General features: G+C 42.6%; 1 protein-coding gene across 11 annotated transcripts in view; it reads right to left on the bottom strand.

Annotated features, from left to right (window-relative positions):
* Nucleotides 1–26,941, bottom strand: part of DAB1 (DAB adaptor protein 1) — a 436,898-nt gene extending 409,957 nt beyond the window's left edge. For 2 of the 11 annotated variants that reach the window (XM_065070963.1, XM_065070962.1), the window contains exon 1: nt 25,788–26,056. The gene's annotated coding sequence lies outside the window, so the exon portion shown is untranslated. Of the gene's footprint in view, nt 1–25,276; nt 25,571–25,787; nt 26,057–26,309 lie in introns of those variants that run through there. The other 9 variants (XM_021295514.2, XM_021295492.2, XM_065070989.1 and 6 more) reach the window with 9 other exon arrangements.
* Between the last annotated feature and the right edge of the window lie 361 nt (nt 26,942–27,302).

Below are 27,302 nucleotides of genomic sequence, written 5' to 3'. Positions count from 1 at the left end.
AGGTGAGACAGGTACACTTGATCTTGCCTAAGAGCCTGGCAACATACAGAGTTACCTCCCAAGGTCTTTTCTACATCAGCATTTCTGGGATTTTTTTTTTTTAATGCTTCAAGTAATCTGTCTCAATTATGGCACAATTTCATATATGAAAGAACATATCCGATATTGGTGTTGGCATTTGCTAACCAATTCTCCCTACCACTCCCCCCCACCACCTTTTTCTCTAATTGAAGACACTAAATTCAGTGAGAAGTGAAATGTTTGTCATTCGTTTTTCCCCATTTCCTTTGTCTTGCTTTCTTGTCTAAGGGCCCAGTGCTCTGCGTGTTTGTATCCTTTGGTTTATTTTTCCTCAAACAATTTTAGGAATAAGAAAATATTTTATGATCCTGCTTTAATGTCACTATATAAGTCATCTTTCACGTTAATATTAAGGTGACGATTTGCCGTTGCCCCTCCTTTAAGTACATAAAATGCCCTACGGTATGGACTAAGTGATACTGTGCATCTGTTTGCTCCACTGAGCAGAGGAAAGTATCCGCTTGCCCTGGGAGCCCCGTGCGCTCTTCACTCACTGGCATCTCTGAATTTCAGGAATCAATCCTGGAAGGCCGTCCCCAGCCACACAGCTGCTTTCTGAAGTATCTCCTACTGCGAAAGATATAACCTCCCTACTACTTAAAGAAAAAAAGAAACTTGACAATACTGCTCTCCCACAAGATCAAATCCTGTCACTTTTTTGTAGTCTGGGGAGCAATTTTTGGATTACTGAAGGATTTTACATCGTAAAATAAATTAGAAGATCAGCATTTGCTGAACAAATGTTGACTATGGGACCTGAAAGCAGAAGAAGCACACAACATCCCTTCTGCTGCAACTATCAGCAAATCTCAGCTCTAACAGCTGAGAAGAAAATTTCTGATAAAAAGAGGTTCTGGACAAACGACAGCAGTTTGATGAGCTCACAACACCTCACAGGGAGCCAAGGCTTCCAGGTGCTGCGCTGTGGGGAAGCTCCACAATGCAGGTCAGAATAAGGCAATAATCACCCAGGAATGGCAAGTGGGCTCAGCTCCTGCCTTGCAGCTCACTGGGTCCACAGCAACACATTCAGGGTCTCTGTTTTCCAGGAGGGAAGAATACAGACCTGCAGACTGTTTAAGAAGCAAATATTTTAACTGTATTTTCCTCCCACGCAGGTGCAGAGCCATCTCTCCAGGTTCCCCTCAAACCAGGAATTTCAACTACAAACCTGGTGCTGGTTGAGAAGACTGGAATTTATTGGTGCTTCGGAAAATGAACATTAATTCCCATTTATTTCCCCAACCAGCTAAACAGACACCTTTCAGGCAAGGAATATTACCAGGACCATTTCTACTGTGATGGAAGTATACTGAGAAATATGTATATCTGCTTTTTTCTAGAACTGCTTATTCCACACAGATAAAAATCACCAAGTGACATTTTTAATGCATATTTCTATGAGGCATTGCTAAAATGAGGACAACAGCAGGTTCATTTACGTTTGTAAAGTAAACCAGTTTGAATAGCACTTGAGCACTAGCAAGTGCCAAGGATGCACGAAATTAAAAAGACTGTAAGGAATAAAAAGCTCTTGGGCACTGCACCGCCTTCCCTTTGCTCACCTTTCTCCACATCACAATAGAGAACACTGGGGCTTATTTCCTTCTATCCCACTCCTATTAAACCTCAGATTAAAATCTCTCTTGTACAGAACAAGGACTCCTGGTGCATAAGGAAGGAGAAGTTTGCATTTGGCATTGGAAGGTCCCACGTTGTGGAGGATGCTCCTGCCTGCTCTCCCCACAGGGATGCAGTGGGACATTGTCTTCTCCTGGGCCAACAATATAACTACCTTTGGCAAGAAGTGAGGAAAGATTACGGCAACTGTTGCATTTCTCGGCTTCCAAAAGTGAGAGAAATCACAGCACGATGACAAATCGAGTCCCTTGTCCCAGTCAAATAGCTCAATTTCATCCAAGAAAATTTGATTAGCTGTAAAGCTGACAATTTGTATTCCAGTCTCGAGTCCAGCCTTGTCTAAAGTAAGTCTAAAGGAAACACTGCCAGAGCATTAGCTGTAGATGCAGCGCCACTGGGTACCGCTTTAATAACTTTTTAATTGCCCCCACAAAAAGTCACATCTCATTTCTAAATAAGTTGGTTAATTTAAAAAGAAAAACCACTCGGAGCTCCCCATTGTTTCTAAAGCTTTGTGAAATTAAAAGTACATTTTATTCCAGTTAAAGAACACAAGGATGCAAGAAAGGAGCAAAGCTAGATGTGTGACAGTCCAAACTCATTTTACTTTAGATGATTTTGAGCTCTGAACAGAACAACTGTACCCTCTAGAAACGTGCATTCATTTAAAGAAAGGAAAAAGAAACACAATGAGACAAGATACAGGAAATCTACTACAGTGAGGTTTAATTGCAACCATTTGTAACCTGCTTTTCACCCAGATACGTATCTCATTTTTAAGCAGATATTCCTAATTAAGCAGAGGAAATGGTTATCACCAACTGAACAACTTACAGACCCAGGTTATCAACACTATCTGATATAACAAAAGTAACCCGAGCTATTGATCCAGAATTAGATGGCCATCACAAATTGCAAGAGCCCAGGATCAATTAGGGACAGTGAGGAAAGATATGAGACACCAGGACCTCAGCTCCTGCATCTGAATGAGGCCTCACCATGACCCTCGTTAACTTTTGCCTGGGGAGGTGACAGGGTCTGAAATGGGATATCTACTCCTTACACATCCTCTGATATCACAATATCCAAGACCCACTGTGTTGTGCATGTGTGCTCGTACAGCCCTTTGAGTTAGGGAATCCTACTGCCTCCCTAACCTAAACAATTTACCTGGAGTCATATAGAATCAATAATGGAAGGAGAATTAAACATGAAGCTGTTGCATTGCAGGTTAACTTGTGATGCTACTAGGTCACCCTTCCACTCTGGAGATGTCATTCTAGGCTATTAAGGCATTGCAGGACTTGCCCAAGTTTTAAGGAAGCCTAAGAATACAAAAATTCATAGTCAGTCTGGTAGTCACCAAAAAAAAAAAAAAAAAAAAGCTTTAAGGTAAAGGGAGCCTGAACTAACTGTGGGTTTGCACTAAGTATTTCAGCTCATGGGGCACAGTACAGCAAGCTGTTCAAAATCTGAGTATGCCTGGTAATTAAAAGACAAACAAACAAAAACAACAACAAAAAACCAAACAAACAAAAAAAGCCACAAAAACCACACATCCACACCAAAGATACTAGTTCAAAGTAGTACTGACCCACCATCACGGTACCAGTAGCAATAAGGTGTTTTAACACTGTCCTGCTTTTCAGAAGACCAGGGACCCAGCACTAGGCCCTGTTTTACAGCACAGATATACCTATAATTCAGCCTGCAGTTTCAGTCCACTTGTCAAATAAAGTAAGATTTTCCATATCTGCAACCATTTTATTTTCATAATCTCAGGGTGACATATAGACATCAAGGAGAGCCTGGTAATAAATCTAAAAGGCAGGTAAATCTTAGAGCGTTATTTGCAAGCATTAAGACTGAAGTACTGAGGAAGCTCTGGTCAGAAAACTAGTCAAGTCCTTCTGTCCTTCAGCCCCCTCACTTTTACATGTTGAAGAGAGTTAAAATGCAAATAGTATAATGCCAGAAACCAGGCTCTGAAGCTCAGCTAAATGCTCCTTGAAAACCGAAAAAGAAAAGCTCACCCGTCTTAGGTTGTTTCTATTAAGCAATGCACGCTGTGGTGCTGGCTCACGGGTGAAACAAATTGCTGCTGTAAGTCTGTTAAAAAGGGGAAAGAAAAAGCTACCATATGGTGCTGAGTGCAGTATCTCTTAGCAGGTGAAATGCATCCAAAACAGTAGCTACCATGCTTAATTTTTGTGACAAACTCAGTGATTCAAGGTGGGAGGTTTGTTTTTATTTCAGGGTTTTATTGGTTATTTTAAAGTAGGCTGATGTGTTGTCCCCGCCCTGACAAAGTAACACTGGAGATAAGAGACAAGAGGAAGAGAGGAAAAACCACATGCAGACATGAGTGTCATCCACAAACAAGGAGTTCAAGCACCAAGTTTGTGAAACTTAAGACAGCACAGCCTTGGCACACCAGAGGAGAAGGATGCACCAAATAGCGGAGAGTTTCTCGCACAATACCCTTGACCTTCCTGACTACCAAGCCTGAGCATCTACTGAAGTCACAGCAGCTCTAAACCCACACACCATCCATCCACGGTGATGAAGACGGTGAAGCCAGACAGTGCCTGTTCAGACCCCCCAAGAACCTGCTCAAAGTCAACATGGACATTAAAAAAAGCTTTGTTGAATCTCATTTCCTCCTCCTGATTCACACTGTCATGTCCCAACATACCAGAAAGGCTGAAGAGATCCCAGACTGTCAGGTTAAAAGGCTGCTGCCCTCCCTGGACCAGGGTTTGGCTTTGGTTTACTGAGCATTGTCTGCCAGACCAGCACCTGCAAACACCATTTTGAAAATGTCACTGGAAACAGAGAAGGTTTCCCAGCAGTTCCCAGCACTCACACAGGCTTTTTTTCCTGCCCACATTATCTCAGCTGAGTTGTCAATGCAGCTTGATGAAGTTAATCAGCAATCAGGTATTTCAAAAGTATTTATAATAAGATCCCAGGTTTATTGTTGCCTTGATTATGCAAGATACACAGAGCATCTGTCTTTTGATGTGAAGGTGTGCCAAAGCCTCAAAAAATTACTTGAATAGCTTCAGTGTGGCTGTTGTCTGATCCCAAGGTCTATGGTGTCTGGTACGTTTGGGCAGCAGCTTTACCACACGTGATTTCAACCACCCATGAATGAAGTTGTTGCTTTCACATTTCAGCATTTTGCCTTTAACACCAAGTCAGACCAACAGCGCAGCCAAACCTGAGACTTTCTGAACTCAGAAACAGGACTGAAGGTCAAAGCTTTTCTGCAAGCACCTGTGGGGATGCTGTTGCCAAGGAAACACGGTTCCCATCGCCAGCAAGCTACCATATCCATCTCTGTCCCTTTTGAAGAGTCACCTCCTCTGGACATTTTGAGTTAGTCAAGAGGTAGATGGAACCCAAAGAGTACCTTAAATACAAACAAGCACACAGATCAAGTGGCATACAGTCTCTTAGTCCCATACATAAATGAGGCACATGTCCAAGTTACTTTCCATTTAGTGTGAAGTTTGAGGGGACGCTGCTGGGACCCTCCACAGCCGTATCTGCTCTTCTCCTGCTCCCCATGATGCATTTCAATACCACACTGTCCACACGTATCATACTTTTACAAGAATCAGATTAAGTTATTCCAACAATCTGAGTTTTTCCCCTTAGAACTTATGTTATTGAGAGTCAAAGACATAACTTTGTTCAACAGGAGAGGCCCACAAATACTTTCCCCAGTTCCTCATGCCCTGAACTGTAGCTGTCTCAGCAGCATACCCACAAAATATTAATCTAATTCAAGCAACAAGAAATGCGCCTCTCCAATTCAAATAATTGACGAGTCCCAGTGAAAGATCCAGAGATTTGATTCACTGTTTTTTCCCCAGGATAAACACTTCAGGTGAACTCAGCTAATCATATTCATCATGAACTGAGCTTCTGAGGTTCCCACAACCCCACAGATTAGATGCCTCGATCATTTCACACATACAAGTCACACATATATTTTTTAACAACATCGTAAATCCAAACTCTTTAACATCTTGCAAAGGGAATACCCACACCTCCATATATACACACACATTTGAAGCACCGATTAAGTGATTTCCTTTCCCTTCTAAAAGCCTCAATTTAAAATAAAACTTTTACTAGCAGAAAGAGCTAAGAACTTATCCAAGCTCAAACTCAGAGCTTGCATAATTTTGTTTCATTATAAAAAAATTATTTAATTACCACTTTTTTCCTTCCCTTCATAAGATCCTACAAATCTTAAGGGGAAAAAGCCTTTCTGTGGTCCTTCTATGCTCTCACTAATTTGTTCAAAAAGCCTACACTAATTTCTCTGAATAGCATTCAAAATGAATCCCATAAAATAGCCTCTTTCACTGGAACTGTCTTATTTGTGGGTGAGTTGAAGGATCAGCTTGTTACAGGGCTTATTTGGAGAAAAAAAGAAGTGTTTGTAATTTTAAATTCATAAATACACATTTTAAAGTGGGGTGACCCCGAGTTGCAGGCATCTCTCTGTAAGTTAGAAACACCACAAACAACAATCAACGCACCCACTGCTGCTATTCTCCATCTACAGAAAAGAAAGCCTGACCAGAGGCAAATTTAAAAAGTAACAAAATACAACCTTGCCAAAAATACTGGCCATGCAGCTGATCTCTTGTGGCAGGGAGGCATCTCCCGCAGAGACCAGGCCTCCCTGAAAAGGTCACCACATCCCACCGCAGTCTCAGCATGGGGACCGATCTGCAGTCCAGCTCAGTGTGTGTTTACAGCAGTGCTTAGCATGAGCTTGAATCACAGAAAACACAAGTGAAGAGTCTCAGTAGCCAAAGGTTATGAGGTTATGGTCACAAGCACTGGCCCAAAGAAGCCTTTCCTTGCCGGAGCTGCTCGCTGCATAGCCAGCAGCGCAGCATTCCAGCATCATCCCCAAGTAGCAAATACCAGATTTCTGTGAATACGAGTGAAAACTGGTGATTGAAAAAGGCTGAAAAAACATCCTGGGAAAGCAAACAACGGAAGGAGGTTTCATAGATAACATCTACCCAGAGCTCGATGTCACTGCCCGGACTGTGCAGCAGTTTTGATTACCTTAAGCATCCCTGCAGTTTGTCCCAGCACGGCTACCACATCAGTCAGACCCCAGCACAAAAAGGAAACCTTTCCTAATGCCTATGGGATCCTTCCTACTTCTTTTATATTTACTCTTTCTTCACTTGTTACCAGATTTTTAACCCAACATACAGATTCACACCAGAAAAACAGGACAAGATCCAGCAAATGGTTGCTGTAGCCAATGCACCGGCTCCAAGCCTTGTAAGGGACTGAACAGGCTCCTCGGCTGAGATCACTCACGCTCGCTGCATCGCCTGTCTCACCCTCAGACACACTGTTTGCAACCATCGGGTTTGTCCAAAGGGGCTGTAAACACAACCAAGCAGACTCCCTACTTGACAGAATGAGACATTTCTCTCTGCTACCTGAAAAGAGGGGACATTGGTACATTTTCATTAAGGTTGTTCTGCTAGCTACATTATTTCTATTGCAGAATAACCCAGATTATGAACTCCTTTACTCATGCATCTCAACAAAACCAATCACAATGTGTAGCAAAAATTTCCTGCTATGCTCACTATGGTAACCAAGCAGTTTAATGCCTTTGAAATACTGAACCAGTTTAGCTATTTAATATATCACAGAGACACCTTTTAAACCATTAATTCCACTTAACACAAACTGAGGTTCAAAAAGCAGCGCTCACTTTGGGTGCAAAGGCCAATAATTACCATGAACTTGCGAAAGGCAACTGAAGTTCTGTGAGAAATCAGTCTCATCACCTGGTCCCAGGCAGCCAGAGGGGATAGTATAACAGCATCAATGTGCTGAGTCCACACTTCTGCAACCTGATGATGTGCAACATGCTTTGCTCCTCAGAGCTCTCTCACCACAACCTCTTCTTCAACCTCCCCCAGCAAAGAGCATTAGCTATAAAATTGACATCGGCATGTACCCAGCGCTTCCCAAGCTGCACACTTAGCTTATGGAAAACGCAAAGGTCAAGCCACAAAACGACAAATTAAAACAAACATGGTACCCAAGCAATTAAAGCTACTGGCTACAGCAACTGTAGGAAGGGTTTAAATCCTACCCAGCTGTTTGATAGCCAGCTGGTCTCCCCTCCACAGTCACTAAAATATCGCGTGGAAAGGAGAACACACCATGTGAGAGCAAGCCACCTTAACCAGGGAAGCAGAACCAGGAACAAAACGAGAATGATTTTTTCTAATTAGTAACATGTAATTTGTCAGGCTTGGATTCAGGATTACACCACCAACACCCCACACACATTCTCTTTCTCAACAAATCTGTCATATAATCCAAACTGATCTGTAAGACTAAAAAGCCTTGCTAGTGATGGTATACCAAATAGCAAACCAAAGTGTAGATCAGTCCAGCAGAGAATGTCCTTCCTGAAGGCCAAGAGTAAAACCCCAGTTCCATTTTGGAGGGAAGCGAGACAACCACAGAGAAATTCTCTAACGGGAAAAAGAAGGTTCACCGCACATACTGGGAGTTACGGTCAGCCTTGGACACTGATCTATATTCCAAATACTTATACACCAGTCCAACAGTAAATGCTGTTATGCAGAATTACCAAACTTGCCCAACTATGAAAGTAAAGCCACTCACTGTGGTAAACTCTTGAAACAATTCCAGCAATTCCATGTGAATTCTGAAGCATCACTAGCACCGTGAGATGTTTAGCACCTATATCCAGTCTGTAAACAGGAGGTCATAACACACATACCAGCACATTGTTGCTCTATGCTTCATCTAAATTTGGGTGAACAGACGGAGCCTGAATTTATTACACCACAATCGCTCCAACAGTAGCTGTCAGATTTCAGTACAACCCCTGAACAGGTTTCATCCCACCCGCAGTTAAATCTAAAGCCTCAGGATGCACCAGCATTACTTTTCCACAAGCACACTTAAGACTCCATAGCTAAGGCTCTAAGAAACAACTCAATCTTCTGTGATTTAGCCCAAACAGACAATACAGTTTGATTAACTGGTTAGAGAGATTCCTCCATTAATCTGAGCTTCTTCCAAGAGTTCAACACCCAGAGCAGACTATCTTTGACGAACTCCCAGTCCATGCAAAGAGGAAAGTGGGATGCTTTACCACTAAAGGAATGAGCAGCTGGAGTGAAGACTGTCCCTAGGCACCTGTGGGTTAAGCAGAGCAGCAGGGACAGACAGACACACACACAGATTACAAATACAAAACCAGGAACTTCACCCCCAATTAAAATATTAGACAGCTGAAAAACTTATTAACCATCAGTCTTTAACATAATGGACATAACCTTAGAATCTTTGACCACAAACAACCCAGCCTCTCAAAAATTTACTACAGGAAAATGCATTATTAAATCAAATCTGAGCATGGCTCAGAATCTCAACTCTCTTTGTTCCCCGATGCTGCAAGGATGTGCCTGGGCAGGCAGTGGAAGGAGAGGGAAGGGTGTTATGAGCAAGCTGGCTCAATTGATTTCTTGTAAATACCATAAAAATGAACACTTGACCATAATCTATGAATTGGATATAAAGACAGAAAATAATTCTTAAAGAAATGAGCACTTTTAAGTGCTTCTTGAGCATCAAATTGAAGAAAACATTTATGAATTTTCCATCATGTTGTGAAGCATCACGTCAGGCAGGATCAACCACATAAAATTATTTTGTGACAATACATGTAAATGGTTTTAACATTCCCCGTCCCTCTAAAGCAATAGCAAAGCCTAGCCAAGCCATCTGAGAGTTCAGAATTGTAATAGGGCCTTTGAAGAGATTATTTGCAGGCTAATCCTACATTTTCTCATGGAAGCATTCTACAGTTTGAAGTACCATATTCACACAGCACATTCCGCCTTCCAAAATTACCTCTGAAAGAGCCCATGAAAAATTGTACGCTGCGTAGACAAGTGTATATCTAAATGATATGCACGTCTAACAGAAATAGATTATTTTCAAGGGGTCCTAAACTCAGCTTTTTCATTTTTTTTGTACAACTGCATGCAATAATAATTCATATATAAGAATCTATGCATTTCAATCAGATACACACAACTGATAGAGCTTTCTGTTTGCTCTTTTTTTATATATTTATAAGAAAAATAATAAGAACAAACACATCTCCAAAGGTATTGTGTTTGGGATTTTTAAAATCTGAAAAAGAATATATTTACAATCCCCATAATGCTGAAACACTTTTGAAGAAGATATATCTATCAGAACATTTAATGATAGTTGCTTGAAAGCAATCCCTGAGAGATGTCTTACAGTACATCTCCCTTGTACATCCTATGCGGTGCCTTTCCCAAAAAACTCTGTTTTCTTAATTCCCCACCTATGATTCTCAGGAATTCAGGCTTTAAACCTCCATCTTCTAGATGTCATCCAAGTCAGATGACTCAAACAGCAATTGGTTAAAAGTGTGAGTGTCCCAGTGACACCCCCAAGCACGTGACTGTACCATGTATCTCCACTGAAGGAGGAAATAGTGAGGCCAGAGTAAGCCAGAAAGGTTTTTTTTTAAAATTAAAAAACTCAAAAGCACACACATACACACAACCACCCTGTTTAGGATGCAAAGAATACGTCCTCCAAATCCTGCTTTAAATGACAAGAAGAAACTAAGAAACCAAGACACAATAAGATTGGTCTGGTACTTAGATCAACCCAAAAGAAAAACCTACTTGGCACCACAGGACATTTTCCCCTATTGCCTGTTTAAAAATAATAAAATAAAAATCCTATTTCTTATGCAAGTGTACCAGCAGATAATGAATTGAATTGGTGAGGGGCTTAGGAAATCTTCAGGCAAGCTGCAGAGGAAACTGTTGGGATGCTGCTCATTGCTAAGCTGGGGCGTCCCACCAGGCAGCAGAGCATGAGCCACGCTGTGCAGCGGCGCGTTACCAGCAGAACACTTTCCACTGCTTTTGTTTGTTCTTAATGAACTCCAAAGTAATAATGCCACACTGGAAATACATTGGGGCAGCAATAAAAATCTGTAGTTGCATTCTTATATCTTTGTCATGCCTGCAAATATCCAGATTGAGCAGCAGTAACTCGCTAGAGCTTCAATGGAAACAAAAGGGTTGAAAGTGACTTTGACTTCATCTGATTTCTTGGATTTGTTAACCTCCAGCCTTATCTGAGATAAAGCATTAAAAAAAAAATACATGAATATGAAACAGTTTTAGCAAGTCAGATGTATTTACACACAGCACATAATTGCTAAAGGTACAGAAGTACTGTGAGATGGATACAAGGTCCATCCCTACCGCTGTAACACAGACCCAAGGTTATGAAAGCTGGAGAACACAAAGAACATATATTTCCAGTTGGTTTTAGATAAGTATCTATCCATCCTTCCTCAAAGCTGCACCACATCAGAGTGTGCCTAAATACACTGCAGTGCAGCTAAGCATTATTATTTCTGATTCACTAGAAGACAGGTGAGGAAGAGAAGCCAGCGAGCACTGTCCCAGCAAGGAGATGGTCACATCCCTGTGCCTGCTCCACTGCATCCCACCTCAAAAGCCAAAAAGCAAAAAACCACAGCACAGCTACAGTTCCTCACCCAAATTCCCTGTTCACCCTTCTGTTTTCTTCTTGGCCTCTATACTGTCCACAGTAGCCAGTTGTATAGAACCGTGCAGAAAAATAATTTCCTTTCTCTACATTCCAGTGCCACATTTTCCAAGAAGGGAGCAGCGCTGTCTGCCTGCCCCACAGTGACACTGTCGCCCTTATTCTCCCATTCCTGCCAAAACCACTCACCCTGTCCTGCTGCCGGAGACAGAGAATACAGATGACCCAACTTACAGAATACAGCTGCTTTCAATATCTTTTCTAACACAAAGAAATTAGATGAATCTCCTAATCAAAGGTGAACGTCATGTTCAAAAAGCCAGGGCTTTTCACCAGTAACAGGCTTGGATCCATAAAACCCTGTGGCACAGCAACACAAGGTTTTGTTTCTTCTGTTTTGCCCTGGAGAGGGGAGAAGAATTTAGTTCCTCTGCCCCATTCACAGTGCATCCCTGATCCCGGGGTCCAGGTGAAGTAAATGACTTTCAGGTGCAACAGCAGGAAGAGTCTCCAAAGTGGCTTTCAATAACTTAATTTAAAAAAATAAAAAACCCCATATACCACCTTCTAAATTTTCTTTGTCTGTGTGAGGAGGAGTGCATTAGATCAGATAAGGGATATTAAATGGCCTTTAAATCTGACAGCAAAGAACAGCTCTAATGGGAGTCCCAAATTGTGCTGTGAGCAATATACTGTACTTACCAACAGTGACATCAAGATGCCAGAACAGTGCCATGACCTATATTTCCTGCAAACCAATTTTCTTCTTTGTAGGGTGGATGGAAAGAATCCAACTGCTTTTTAGGTTCCTTTTCTTTCTGCTGGAGCTGTGCCTTATCAGATACATTCTCCTACAACCAACTTTCCTATGCCCCACAGCATTAAAGTATGAATTATCTACAGTCTATGTATGCATTTATAAACAATAAATACTGCAAAATCGTGTTTAGGCTGCAATTACCAGATGGGAACAGAATTCTTTATATCTCATTTCCCTATTTCTAAGCCAAATCCCTTAAAGACGATCATAAGCAGAAGAAAAAAATTACAGAGGAATAGAGGTCACATATTCTGAGGAATTTCTGTGAATTCATTATTGATGGGGGGTAGCTTAGCTGATGTTGTCAGAGCATTTCCACCCTCAAAATTACAAATGTCTCCACTCTCTATATCTTTTAGTACTGAAGCTTTTTTAAACTGTAAGCAGAGGAAACACTAAGCTTAGACCACAGAGTCAGGCTTACTTGAGCTTCTAATAACATGGCACTCACAATATCCACTCCTAGCACACAGCAAAACCATCACTCAGGACTGGTAAGACTGGGAGATGAGCCATTTTGTCCCATTGCCGGGAGCTGCTGCTTGGGTTTTGCACACATGAAGATATTCACATTTCCACCACTCATATTTATCAAAATGAGGCATTCACTTTTTTGGGTACTCTCATTGTACAGGAAAATTGCATCCTTTAAAGAGGATATTAAAATCAAGGCAACATTTTTAGCAGAAGGGACGTATCTCTGTCTGACCTCTGACTGCCACTGCCTTGTGATATCCCTAAAATCTCCAATTCTGCCTCAGAAGCAGGAACTTTGCCCCTATCTTGTACAGACACACTATGCTTAGAGTGGTCAACAAAACACCTGAAAAGATCTATGATAAGCTTGTTTTCTCCACCCATCCCCCTTACAGACATCTGTGCCAAATGCAAACACACTCCCTCAGGCAGGAATATTTGGAAACAGAACACCTGATGCAGCTTTTATTCCAAAATTGTCTCACGTGTGCTGAGTGTCAAAAAGAGCCATGTTGTGCCATGGCACCCGCTTGTCTCAGGAAAATTGAAATCGTTCAGTGTCTAACACTTTGAATGATTTCCCAACTTCTCACTTGCCCCATCTGCTCCTCTCAGTTCATTTTGATTTGTTTGAGCCTTTGTGTCTGCAGTGGCACCAACAAAACTGTAGCATCACTGCAAGATCTTCTGCCATGGAACGCTGCCAGGTTTGTCTCAAATTCTGCCTCCTCCAAAAGAAAAACACCAAAAATCAAGATCATTGTCCAGCTCTGCCGTCTCTCCCTTCCTCTAAAATATGCACAAGCAGCTATCTGGCTTCAAAGCCAACATCTACAATATGTCACCTATAGGATAATCAACGTTAAAATTATAAATCAGATGGCCACAGAATACAACAAAGTACATGAATGTCATATCTCAGCCCCAATTAACTAAGGAATTAAGTCAAAATTATGTGAGTTTTTCTAGCATTTTGTTTCTTTGCCGTTAGCATGCTATTTGTAGGATCTTTAAGGCAAAAATACCAGCTGCTTTCCAACATATATGAAACTGGGATGATAAATGAGACACAGAACTTTTACTTAGGTGGGAAAATTGATAAAAACAATCAGGAAGATAGACACATAAAGGGGGTTCTTTGTTAAGACAGTACACAAGGCAGGCAAAGAGCAATCAGAGCTCTCCCTGAACTTCTAGAGAGTCAGGATACACCCACCCAGGGATCTGAACTGGCCCTACATCTGCTGGAAGAAAGATGTTGCAAATAAGCACGGGGGGGGGGAAAGAAAAGAAAAATCACCGCAATCTGCCCATACAAGTCTCCATTGAAAGACTCAACTCTGACTGAGCAGAACCTTAACAAAAGAAACTAAAAAAACACAGTCACACACTTTTTCACCTGCCCGCAAGCTTGAAGTCAGTGATCAGTAGATTAATGAGGTACCACGAAGACGCAGGTGTAGCCGTGGAAAGGAATTAGTCCAAGACTCTCACTCTGAGCCACCAAGGACTGAACAAACAGTATTGCACAGTGAAAAACAACTGATGGGGAACAGCACTCACAGCTCACATCCCTAATCTGTGTTCAGTGCCTCTGTGAAATTCACGCCGAAAAAGAGGTCAGAACTCTAAGATGACAGTGGTCTCAACTTGCCTCAGGTTTACTCTAATGAAGGTCTCAAGCTCAGTGGAAAAAAAATATTAAAGCTCTCCAAAACCTTGGTGCACACTTCTTCAAGGGCAAAGTACCAAAGCAACTCAACATGTGGTTTCGTGTTTGTAATAACTGTTTGGGATATATCAGGTAACCATGAACAACTGCTTTCGCTCCAGCAAAGCACACAGTGAGTGTACCAGTGCTTACCCATGCTTGGCACTGGCTCCACTCTGCTGAATCATTTAGCTAGAATTTCTTACAGTAGCCTCAGTGGTATATTTTTTCCTTAGTGTTCATTCCTTTCTTCCGGTGAAGCTAATGAAATTTAGCTTTACAATTCAAAAGATGTATGGCTATACATCTTTAAAACGAAGTCACTAAACACACTGCTGCTGCGGCAGCATCCTGAGCAGCCAGTCACAAAGTTGAGCTGGTCCTGAATTCAGGGAACGTCGTCGTTCAGCAGTCATTGGGGAGTAAATGAGGCAGAAAGCAAGTTAGCCAGGCAACTGCAGAGCCCAGAGCCCAATCAGATGTGGGAGCTGCAGGGGAAGCAAAGGTGAACAGAACTAGAGAGCCAGCATCCGACATCTGCAAGGTAAAATATGATGTTTGCAATGAATAGGCAGAAGTAGGAAGAGAAATCTCACTGGCAGAAAAAGGCTGGCTGCTTCATAAACTGCTCTGGTGAAATTCTTTGGAGGATTGAAGTGCACATCAGTGAGCATGTGTTCATACCGCTTCTGCAATAAAGGCGGGGGGGGAAATAAATCAGGATACGCACTGAAAGAACGAATTAACTAGCTTAGATGGACATGCCACTCTCCTTCAAAAAGCACAATTGCTCCAATCTGTGTTCCTATCTGTTGACATGTGCTGACAGGTTAAAAATGCTGTTCCATTCCCTAATTTGTACTTTGGAAATAAGGGCTATATGATCTCATTGTCACTGGGAAATTCCTAGCAGCCATGATCTACAGCATAACTCCAATGATGAAATCTTTGTCAGTTACCAATTTGTTCCACAACGTACCAAAAAAAAGTTGTCAGCCAGATGTCTCCAGACAATTGCAAAATACATTATTAATGAAATTAGAGTAAGAGGAACCTTTTTGTATGGTTCTGTTATTAACTAATTCCAAGTGACTCGAGGCACAATTACAGTATCTGAACTTTGCTTTTTAAATGTTGCCACATGAAAACTCCACCATTTATTTGCACTTGAAGTGATGATCTGAAGGCAACAGAGTCTGTAATAAGTTCAATTATTAATAAAACTCTACTCCAGGTCCTCCCACTAAGAAATGTCATCGTACCCTAGAACCCTGCAAAAGGTGATGTTCTTGCTACCAGATTAATATTTTATTTCTTCAAAATTTGTATACAGAAAGTTTCTGGAAGAGACAAGCACTTCCACTGAAAAACAACCTGTTCCAAAGCAAGATCTCCAGAATCAGAATAAACTGGGCAATCCACAACTTCCAGGAGCACCAGTGATATTCAGCCTAGAGGAGTCCTCCACATGGGAAGAACTCCTGGTCTCCTGTGACAAGGCACGAGGTAACCTGAGCTTGTACAAAGTAAACTGTGAAAGAAAGAGAAAAAAATGCCTGATCACCCCATTTCACCATCATCGAGGAGCTGTTCAATGGGAGGAAGGGGTTGTTTGAGGGATTGGTACATGTACCTTTTCATGCCTAAGTAACCTGTGGAAATCTGGCTCAGGTTGATAATGATCAAATCTAATTACAATCCAACAGCTGCTCAGTGGCCTACACAGTGTTGCCCACTCTTAAGATTTTATCACAAGTCTCATTGTATCTACTGTTCTTAAGCCTTAATTCCTGTCATCAGGCAATTACCCAAGATTCTCCACTTCCAATAAAAAAATGAATCGAGTTTCCATCCCATGAGCTCAGAACAAAGCTTTAAACATTACTTAAATGCAATATAATAGTTTCTAAACTAAAAAAAAAATAAATAAAAGCACAGATTGTTTAAATTTGCAAGATTTTTAAACTGAAAAGGTGATGTTTTAAAGACTAAGTCAGGAGGTGGAATGGTTGTTTGACAAAGCTGCACACGAATCATCTTATTTCAATCTCTGATGCTCAGGACAGTCCAGCATCCAGTGTCAGAACCAACACACTCAACACACTCTGTACTTGCTCTGCAAGTTCTCATTTCAACAGTTTCTATCAGGACACTTTTTTCCTCTCTTTTTTAAAAATATATACATTTAAAGTTCTCCTGAGTCACTTCACAAGCACCTTACAGGTGTATAGCCAGATACAGATATACATAAGTATTTGCTAAGAACAAGCAACTCCAACAGATACATCATCACACTGTCAAACAGCAAGGACAGAGCACGTGTCACCAAATAAGTGAACTAACAGGCTTAAACCAAAGTCACCAGTTGAAACTACAGCAAAATAAGTCCGCTGCACAAGGATTTACTTCAGTTTTCTATGCCTTTGCAAAACCAAGCGCCTTGCTAGAACTTTCAATCTTTCTTCCAACAGTGATGCCTGTCTCTTAGAAACAACTTCTCCCGTCTCCCATTTTCTAGACCAGCTCAAACACCTTTATCTCAAGAAAGCTGGATGACAACAGAGGAAAGGAGATGGTGAACTACCCTGCACTGGCCTTTGGCTAAATTCTTCACCTTTGCATAAGATGCCCTTCTGGCTCGGAGCAATGGGCCAGCTGGCCCTGTGTACGGTAACCTTGACTCTTTGGCAATCACTAAGAGCAGACACCTATGGCAATAATTCACCAGAGCACATTTCCATCCTTCAGACATCTATAAGCCTGACATTCCTACATCAGAAGCAGGATCAGCCCATGCAATAGTCCTCAGTTCTACCATAAACTTGTCCAGAAGATTGTTTGGTCTGCGTGAGCTTTTAGAACCCATGACATCCCAAGGCAGTGAGCTTTCCTGCATAAAGCTACCTCGCATGAAACATCTTACTTGTTCTGTATCTGCTGCTTGCTCCTTCCATGGGACACCTTTCACTTCACTGGAAAAGACAATTCTTTATTCAGTTCTCCATATGATTTTAATAGGTCTCTATCATAACTGCTCTCTTTTCTGGGCTAATCATCTCCTCTTCTACTACCTCTTTTTCATGATGGGAGGACATGAAATCTTTGTCTAGGGTAGCTCAATCACATTCAAAAAATAGACATTCAGCTAAAAATCTCTCATGTTTCTGTAAAACTATTACTGTCTTTCCAACTTACTTGTCCAACCCAAACCTAATCCAGCAGCCCAGAATCTTAAAGAGCAGAATACTTACCCAATTACTCCAGTTTTCCTCCATATTATACTTAGAATACATGACTATACAAAATGCAAATTACAAAGTTCAGAAGGAAAATCAGATATTGATGACTTCTAAGTGGAGTCTCTCTGGCTTTGGATCAGGGAAACCTTTAGATCTACCACATCAAACTAGCAGGCTAGAACTTCGGTCATGCAATGAGACACGGTAACACTTCAACCCCAACCTGCTGCGACAGCCAAGATGGTGAACGTTCACTGCAACCCTTCTGTTCCCTTTCTACACTTTCTATACTTGATTCTTAAGAGAAAACTCAAATATGCATAATAAATACTGGGACGTTTTAGACACCAAGCACAGCTGACCTTTACATAAAACTATCCTATTGCAATAATGTGCAAGAAATTACGTATGACTATCCAACACGTCTGTTATACTTTGTAAAGATAGCAGGGATGCTGAAAACCCTTTTTTTTTAATAGCTCTAAGCCAATTAGTATGTAGGCTGCACCAAAGAGGGATTATGATTTGGGAAGGCAGCGATCCTCATGTCCTGATCTCAGGACACATTTTTCCAAACTCTTGAATGCAATTTACAATTACACGTCTACGAACCACAGCGCAACTGTTGGAAGGTTATTTGTGTGTGTAACTGCTCTACAAAACTTGTGATTTAACTGAAGTGACACCAGCATTAGCAATAAAGAGCAAACTCTCAACCCTGACCAAGGCTTGACTCCAGCTCTGCACTGTCCTGCTGTGGACCAAGCCACAAAGCCTTTACCTCACGAAAAATATTGAGCTGATAGAATTTAAAGCACAAATTTAAGCTCATTTGAAAGGCAAAACCATGTGTAGGCGCAGTTATTTCAATAGTAAAGTTGCAATTTTCAGTTTAGCTTCAGCTAACTGAAAGCATTTAAACATTAAATCTATATAAGCCAGTCCTAATCTGAAAGACGTTTCTAGTAAGGGCCTGTACCAGCTTAACACTGTAGGGAAAAATAAATCAATTTAAAGTGAGACTTATTCAGTGATCATGTACATCTCAGACCTATGACTGGAGGGACTTTGGTGTACTGACAGTAATCACACACTTTAACACAAGCCCAACATCATCTCTTCATTCACCAGACAAACAAAATTTCACATTGGAAAACAATAATGACAACAAGTTAATATTTTCAGTAATAAGTTATCTTCACAAAGAGCACTTGACCTTCATTGTAATTTCCACACAGCTTGCAGTAAACCACCTGAGTGTGTATAAAATGTAATGAATAAAGAAATATTAAAAATGATAGAATGTTATTAAAGTAGGTCACAATTCAAACAGCACAATTACTGAAAAAATGATGTTTGAAACTACATCAGTCACAACACTTCTCACTCTGGATGAGCCACTTTATAATTTGTTTTGCCTAACAACAGCTTCTGTCCATATTCCCTCTCTCTTTATCCCCAAAGACTCTATTAACGCAGTCCACTGTGCCGCATGACAGCACAATGCCCACACGAGGCACAAAATGTCACAGATCACAGCCTTACACCTGGCCAACATAATATATTCATCAAATTCTTTCAAGCAGTGAAAGCATTTGTTGTTATTTTGTGGGTCAAGCCACACAGAGGCAGACGGAATGGGCACTTTATTTACATGTGAAGTCCCTAAGCCCATTCACTTTATTTACGAGGGACAAAATCCGGCCTTACACAGTCATATAAGCAGCCTTGGACCAAAGACACTGTTATTTTACAAAGATAAGGAAGAGCGGTTTCCTCCCAGGCTTCTGGATAACAATGAAGATTCATTTTATTCCTTAATGTTATATTCCACATACTCCGAACACCTTAAGAAACTCAGAGTTGAGGTTTTGATTCACATCCTAAGATCAGTTCAGTGTAACTAAGACCCACCTGTATACTGAAGCAACTCAGAGATAGTAACAGAACAAGGAGACTCTCCCAAATGCAACTGCCCATGAAACGCGCCCCGTTTTGCAGAACCTGCACCACAAGCCTGGGTAACACAGGTTGGAAGGGTCAGCACTTCCCTTTTAACCAGAAATTCAAGACCCATGGACGCAGATATTGGCTTTACCCATCCTCACACAGACTACAAAACAACCTAAACTGTCCACAAATACATGAAAATGTAGAAAGGAAACCCTTGGCTGCAAAATGTATCACTTTATATGCTATGTATAATCTGAGTGACTTTGAAACCACGTTTTAAATTATTGACATTGATGTTATCATGAAAGTTTGAGGGGAAATTTCTATATAAATAACAAAAATCTTTCCTATGAGAGTATTAACCCTTTGAGACTTATCTTTTAATTATCTGTGTTGCACATGACTATTAGTGACAGGCAGCTTAGAAGTGCAGCGTCCTCACGTGTCAGTTTCCAGGAAAGAAATCTCAGGACAGATCTTCCAATACAAAGGAGAAAAAAAAAAAGTATCTACCATTACATTGCTCTTCACATTTCATTAATAAAATTATATATTGAAGTCTGGATGCATATCTAATTTTATCTCTCAGTATCTGCCACTGCTTCCTGACCTCTAAGATAGACTGCAGGCATTTTGATAAATGGACTAAAAGATAGCCCAGTAGATAGAGAGCAATCCTCCCAGTTCCCAGAACCACAGCAAATGCATAATCACTAAACCTCCAAAATAACATGACACATCTTCTGCCCCCGAGAAGCTCCTTTTCTAGCCTGACTACCAAAAAGCACTGTCACTAAAATATATTTGTTACCAGACAATGACTTTTTACAGAGAAGAGGTGCTGCTGTTTTGTTGGGTTTTTTTTTTTGAGAAGATTCAAATTCAGATAGCTAAAACGAAAAATCACCATTATGGAGAAGAAACTACTTTACACATCAGTTCCTTTCTCCTCAAACACCAGCTCCTTTTCAGTAAGATTTGTCTTCTGCTTACAATTGATGACTGATTCTTCTGTCCACTGGTCCCCATTCAATAAGGGGAAGAACCAGCACACCAGAGTTTAGGGAAGGAAAGGGAAATACGTCATGGGGAACTCGAACTGAAGGGGGACTTCTCCATAGGAAGACTTCAGCTATTTAAACTGGAACCAGGCTTTGATGCGTGCTCTTGCAAAAAATACCTTATCAGTCTCTGAAACATGTAATTGTAATGATTTCTATGCATTGATACAATCCAGTATAAAGACCAGCCAGAGTTACAAGGTGCATTGTGTCATAAAATACTCATCCACGATAATGAGGGTTGATTCCATTCAGAAGAACCTGTGACTAATAACACAAATGCAAATATGAAAAAATTCCAGGGAAGGGAGAAGTGATGGTGTGAGAGCACCTTTACCTACTGCTCCAAAAAAGGAATTTAAGCAGAAAGGCAACACCAGGTAATGCCGAGCGTCTGGATTTCCAAGCTCAAGGCGGAGAGAAGCCCTGGCCATGGGGAGCTGCAGGGCAGGTGTGCCCATGGACCAACGCAGCGTATCCTGAGGGGAGGCAAAGCATTCCCTTCATCCTCATGATGAAGTGAAAGCTCAGTCTTTCAAATGAGATGTAAAATAGAGCCCTGACCATTCATCATCATTAAAGATCCCATGACAATTCTGGCAAGAGTAAAAATGTTAACTAACATGTCCTGGCCAATATCCAACTCGGATAATTGCATTCTGCTTCGAAATTCCCCTTGTAGTTTCAATTGGATTAGTTTTTCTTCATTTCTCTTCCCTAAACCTCTCCTGCGTAATGTTTCCAGCCCAGAATGGCTGCTGGATTCCACTCCAGAGGTGCGTGAATTATCAGTGCTGGGCAATCCCAAAATACATTTTGTGTACATTAGTCAGAGAAAATGCTCTGTGAGCTGGAGTAATACTCTTACCTCTCACTGAGGAGTATTTAACTTCTCAAATGAGAAATCCCACTGATGTTAGTAAGATTTTTTTTTCTAAAATATTGCCCTGCATGGAAGGGTAAGGCTACCAAACCAAGCCTCCTGCCAACCAGAAAAGCCCTTTGCTGGGCCATATCCTCAGCTTAAGAAACTAAATGGAGTTGCTTTGACTTCAATAGAACTCTGCTACATTAAAACAAGAGTAAATATTCATACAGTATTTTTCCACTACGTCATTCATGTTTAAATGTTGCAAGAATCAAATAAGTTGGCTGTTAAATGCATCAATCTGCAGATATAAAAGAGGAATATAGGAACACACTCTCCTCGCTTTTAACTGGCTTGCACCATATTCATGCTATGTTAAAGGAAAGCTAGAAGTTCTCTAACTTGGCATACTGATGAAAAATAGCAGTGCTGTGAAATCTGAATCTCATGTTGTTTGTTGTGTGTACTCTACCGTAAGTTCTCATAATACTGTGGAGGCAAACTGAGAAGTCCTGGCCCAACGCATTTTACAAAACAGGAGGAACAAAGGTGATTTGCATATAAACAAAGGTGATTGCATATAAAAGCAAAAACTGACAAGCCTTTGATTTTCTTGTACAATAATCCCAAAATGATTGTCAAGACTGCTTAGGTTTCTCACCCTCTGTACTTCCTGCTATAGGACCATTTTATCTAAAATGCTGGTTTACAGACTCTGTGTGAAGGGTCATTTCCATCTCCTAGCCAGGTTACTCAAAAGAATACTTCTTATTCCCTCCTCTAAGAACTCTTAGCAGCAGTTGAGAATGGCTTGTGTTCCTTTCCAGTCTGCTTCTGCCCCCCTGGTAAAGCATAAAACCACAATCATGCCACCTACTTGGTTCTTTAGAACATTCTTTAGGGCTCCTTAAAAATCCAAGAGACTAACTGTAGGCAGCCTGCAGTCAGATGAAAGGGAAACACACTCATTTTGTTTTTCCACCTTTCCTCCTTGTAGATGGTGAATTGACTTGATAGTTGTCACAGTGAAAGAATCCATATTTGCCAGCTCCACTTCCCCACACCAAGGGTGGAAGGGGCTAATGTGGGATCTCCAATATCCTGCTTCTGTGGCCACCACTCCCAGTACTACGGGATGGAACCGAGTGGTGAAATTAAAGGTTGGTACCAGAGTGTGGATATCAGGCACAACCATGACTTGGGCTCAGCTGATGAGCACAGATGGATCTGCAAAGGAATTTTACAGCAGAATCAAGTGGTTATAGAAACACAGTGCACATACAAAGGTGGTAAGGAGAAAGCTGATGGTCAGAAGTGACTGACTCTTTTCTGCTGCTTATGTACTGCCATTCTGGGTACCAGCCTTGACTCCAGCTTGGATCCTTCTGCACACAACAGTTGGCACCAACACGGGAAACTGTATCCATTCTCAAGCACATACTCATCTGTTCCCACAGTTTTGCTTCAGTCAGGAAATGGACGGGAGCACACTAAAGTTCGCATCCTTATGCTACATAGTGTTCATGATTATCTGGATGTTCTACAGTAAATTCAGGACTGAAATCTTAATCCTTTCACCAAAATTCAATTTCAAAAGTGTACAACAGTTCAACAATGGCCTAAGTTTCACGAATAACCTAAGACTGGAGTAAGATGTGTATTTCAGCCAATCCTTCCTTCCCATTTTCATTTTGTTCCAGACTTCTCTATCTGGAGTGGAGACATTCACATTACTGTGCTCTGAAACACAGTACTTACTGCCACAACAATCGATAAATACTAGCATGAATACAAGAACAGAAGCTCAGGATTAGAGGGATCTAAAATTGGAGGGATTTCCCTGCCCTGCCCACTTCATCCTGATGAAACCTACCAAAACCTGACTGTAAACATCTTAATTCTCTGTCACTTTGGAAGAAATCATTACAGAGGCAAAACCAGAGGTTCTGCTGTGCAATAAGCATCTGTCAGTCTAGCAGGCATCACCCTGCAGGTCACCCCACGCACGTTACCCCCCAGCACAGGAGGACAGTGCTGGACACGGGGGGTTTGCTCAGAGCACTGCTTGAGTCACCAGGCCACAGCTGCACACAACATATTTTATTGTTTTATTTACTATTTCAAACAGACCTGTTCTCTCTTCCCTCCATGGTTCAAGCAGTTTATACATTTAATTCAATTTTAAGAGATACATGCTTGTTTACTAGAGCAAACAGAAGCCAGTAATGAAGAGCTGTGGCTAGAGAGAAGTAAGCAACCTGCTCATCTTCCACTCCAAATTAAATTTTTAGCCCCAAATATTGACATTAGAAGGTAAGAAGCTTAGTTCCATGGCTGCTTTTCACACCTTCCAAGTACATACGGGAGAACTTTGTGCAAAAATCACTGAAGGATACATGTTGACCTGTGCTGTAATTTCAGCTTTATATCCCACAGAAACTACCATCTAAAATGTGTTGGGGTTCCTCAGAATAAACCTTCCTCACTCGATTTGCCAACACTATCAAACTCTGGAATCTTTTTCCCTTTTATCTCTAGTTTTCCCTGCCTTCATTCTTTGCAGCATCACAGACAGAGTAAACCAGACGCAGAAGAGAATGATGGTATCATGTACCACTGCACTCTAGTTAAGAAAATATATTCAAGCCGGAGACCCCATTGTCAATTAAAGGAAGGAGGGGAGGAAGGAAAAAAAAATAAAATAAAAGACCAGAAGAACCTGTTGCAAAAAAGAGAGAAAAATTATTTAACTCAGGTTAAAGCTTTGGGTCTGAGGCTTTTCTTTTTTTTAGATTTTGGGTTTAGATTTACCAGTCACATGAACACCTACAAGCAGTTAAACACCACAATCTAAAAAGGACAATCAATTTAGCCCAGATTCCTCAAATCCAACATAATTATTTCCCATAGAACTACTGAAGTCTACTGAAAACGTAGCTGCAGCATTGGAGGGTTATTTGCTCCAAGGACCTTTTTAATATGGCTGTATTGTAATACTGCAGTGCAAAAGCCTCTCCAGTCAAAAAAGAAATTTAGCTCACAAACACAACTTGTGGGCAATGAATGATACATTTGCTTGAATTTGCACTCATTTAATAATAGCATTATTTAACAAGATCAGCTAAAATGACTATCCTCAAAAGACAGAGCAGTGCACCTCTTCTCATGAGACTCCATGGGCAGCAAAATGAAATTCATTTCTCCACACCAAACATTCAAAGCAACCAGCAGCATATTTAAAAGGCAGAAAAACATTTTGAGACTGACCAGATAAAACCAGCCCCTCTCTATACTACCCCCCCATTTTACTTTAAAGCTGCATTTCATTAGCAAAGAAAATTCTGTTCTTCCACTGAAAGAACCAACATATTTGTCATTACACTTTGATTTTCACGTGAAATCAAGAACACACTGAATTTGCACACATTGGGAAACAGCTACTAAAACCTGGGTGTATGCTGTATCACATCACTAGTCAAACTCTATCTATCCTTGCATAATTATTTTCCTACAAGGTTACGCCTAATTGCCCACTAACCTAACTGATTAATAATCTACATTATATTAAGGCGTTGAGAAAAAGGCTGAAGGGCAACAAAATATTTGTTTGGGTTGCAAATACTAAACCAAGAGGGGACTGCTGGTTTGAGTTGCTCCTTCCAGGCTGCGCAGGCAGAGCTGGATGGACAGAAATCCCTGCTTCAGAGTCACAGACACAGAAAAATAAGAAAAAAAAATAACCAAACGGTGTCTCACGTTCATTCCCACTACGGCCGCGAAGATGCTCAATACAGCTCAAAGTTGCCTTTGCCCGGCTCTGGAAGTGTTAAATTATTCCACACGCCAGCAGCACGGCGGGTACTCTGCGCAGAGCCGCGGTTCGCATCTCCGCGCTGCCGGGTCCCGATCGCGCAGTTCTCGCCGACTTGGACCCGGCAGGAGACGCGGCGGCCCCGGGCTGGCCGGGCATCCCCTCCCCGCCTCCTCGGCGGCTCCTTCGCTGCCGCCCGCTGCGCCAGCGCCTCCCTCACGGCGGACAAAACTTTGCGCCCAACTCCGCCGCTACGCGCCTTGCCCTCCGCACCGAGTTACGCGGGCGCGGCCGCCCCGGCAGCGGCACCCGCGGAGAGCCGGGACTCCCGCACCTGCGCAAGGCGGCAGCGCGGTGGGGTGGGGGTGGCACGGGCGACTCCCCCCACGCAGAGCCCGCGGCCGCTTGCGCGCAGCCCCGCGGTTGGCTCCGCGCCTCTCCGCCGCCGCCTCTTACCTGCAGCCGACGCCGCTCCCCGCAGTGCCGTTCATCTTCCTCCTCCTCCGGCGGCGGAGGGGTGCGCGCCCCTTCCCGACCCTTCCCTTCCCTGCGCTCCCGCTGCTGGGCGCGGAGTCTGCGCGGGCGGACACGGCTCCCGGCGCGCAGCCCCCGGCACTCTGCGCGCAGCGGCAGCCCTCGGCGGCGGCAGCGCCGGTCCCCTGCAGCCACCGCGCTACCGCATTCCCCCTAATAGCGGGGCGCGGCGCACCCGCGCCTGGGAGCCCCCCGCCCCGCCCGGGGGCAGGAGGCGGTGCCCGGTGGGTTCCCCCCCCACCCTGCCCAGCAGCACCGGTTCCCTCCGGGCGGCAGCAGCTGCTTCTCGGCCGCCCTGCCCCGGCCTGACTGCTCAGGGACCCGCGCAGGGCGCTCAGGGAAGGAGGGGAGGGGGGCGAGTGTGGGGATGCGGGTTCCAACTCGCTGCCCGCCCGACCCCCCCTCGTTAGACCCTCCCGGCCCCCGGCAGCACCTGTCCTGTACCTCTGCTCAGCGTCTTCCGCTCCCCGGACTGCTGCTGCTTCCTTCTGGCCCAAGGGCCGGTAGGTGATTTGGGAGAAAGCTGAAAGAGTCATTGCAGCGCACAGGTGGTGATGGTGGAGGGGCCGGGCTGGCCATCAGCCCCGCGTTCCTGGAAGGGGGGGCTGCAGTCAAGTGATTTTGGGGAACGAGACACTTGAACCATCGCCCAGGCTGGGCAGTATCAACCCTCTCACAAGAGGCAGCAACTATGAAGATGTATGTGCCTTTGGCCAGCAGAGGTGGGTCCCTCAGATCAAGTGTAGGCACACAGAGGCGTTCTGGGCCCGATGGGATGTGGCACTGCACTTCTTTCCCATGGAGATTCCTTTTCCTTGGCCAGTTCTGCCTGGCTGTCCCATAAGAGGTTTTATTCTTGGCTGCTGTCTCTCCTGTGTGTGGAGATGTCTGCTTGCTCTTGCTGCTTGGGAACGGACTTTCAAGGCAGAAATACTTTTGAGTGTCAGCTTATAGCCACAGCAGATCAAACTCCCCTTTCTATTCACAGTCTGATGTTAAGTACTTATCTTGGGAGCTCTGATCTACCCCAGCTCTGTCAGTAGGTGACTGGCCGGCTGGGCAGTGTTCAGGACAGAATTACCATCTCTGCACAGATATCTTTCTTGCTCTTGTCTGCTCTTTCAATGGGATGTCACCAAACAGCAAAATTAATCCCTGGCAAGGAAGAAATTCATGTGTGAGCTTGCAAGCCACAACAGTGAGACAGCGATTAAAGTTTTTGTCTAATTCTAGGAGATGAAGCTTGTAATAGCCAGAGAATGAGACTTAAGCTGCTTTACATATTCGTTGGTATGTAAGATCATTAAAGCATCTGTGGATACTGTACCTCACAGGAGAGGGAGCCTTGCTGGAGGTGTTAATCGTTGTTGAATTCCGTGGCTACTGACATGTGACAGGGTGTTAACCTTTAGTCAGTGTGACCTGACATATTTGACT

The sequence above is a fragment of the Columba livia genome, chromosome 8 (assembly GCF_036013475.1).
Source record: "Columba livia isolate bColLiv1 breed racing homer chromosome 8, bColLiv1.pat.W.v2, whole genome shotgun sequence".
In the NCBI taxonomy this organism is placed as follows: Eukaryota; Metazoa; Chordata; class Aves; order Columbiformes; family Columbidae; genus Columba; species Columba livia.
Note: the sequence above shows the minus strand (reverse complement) of the source record. Positions and strands in the feature narration are given on the sequence as shown.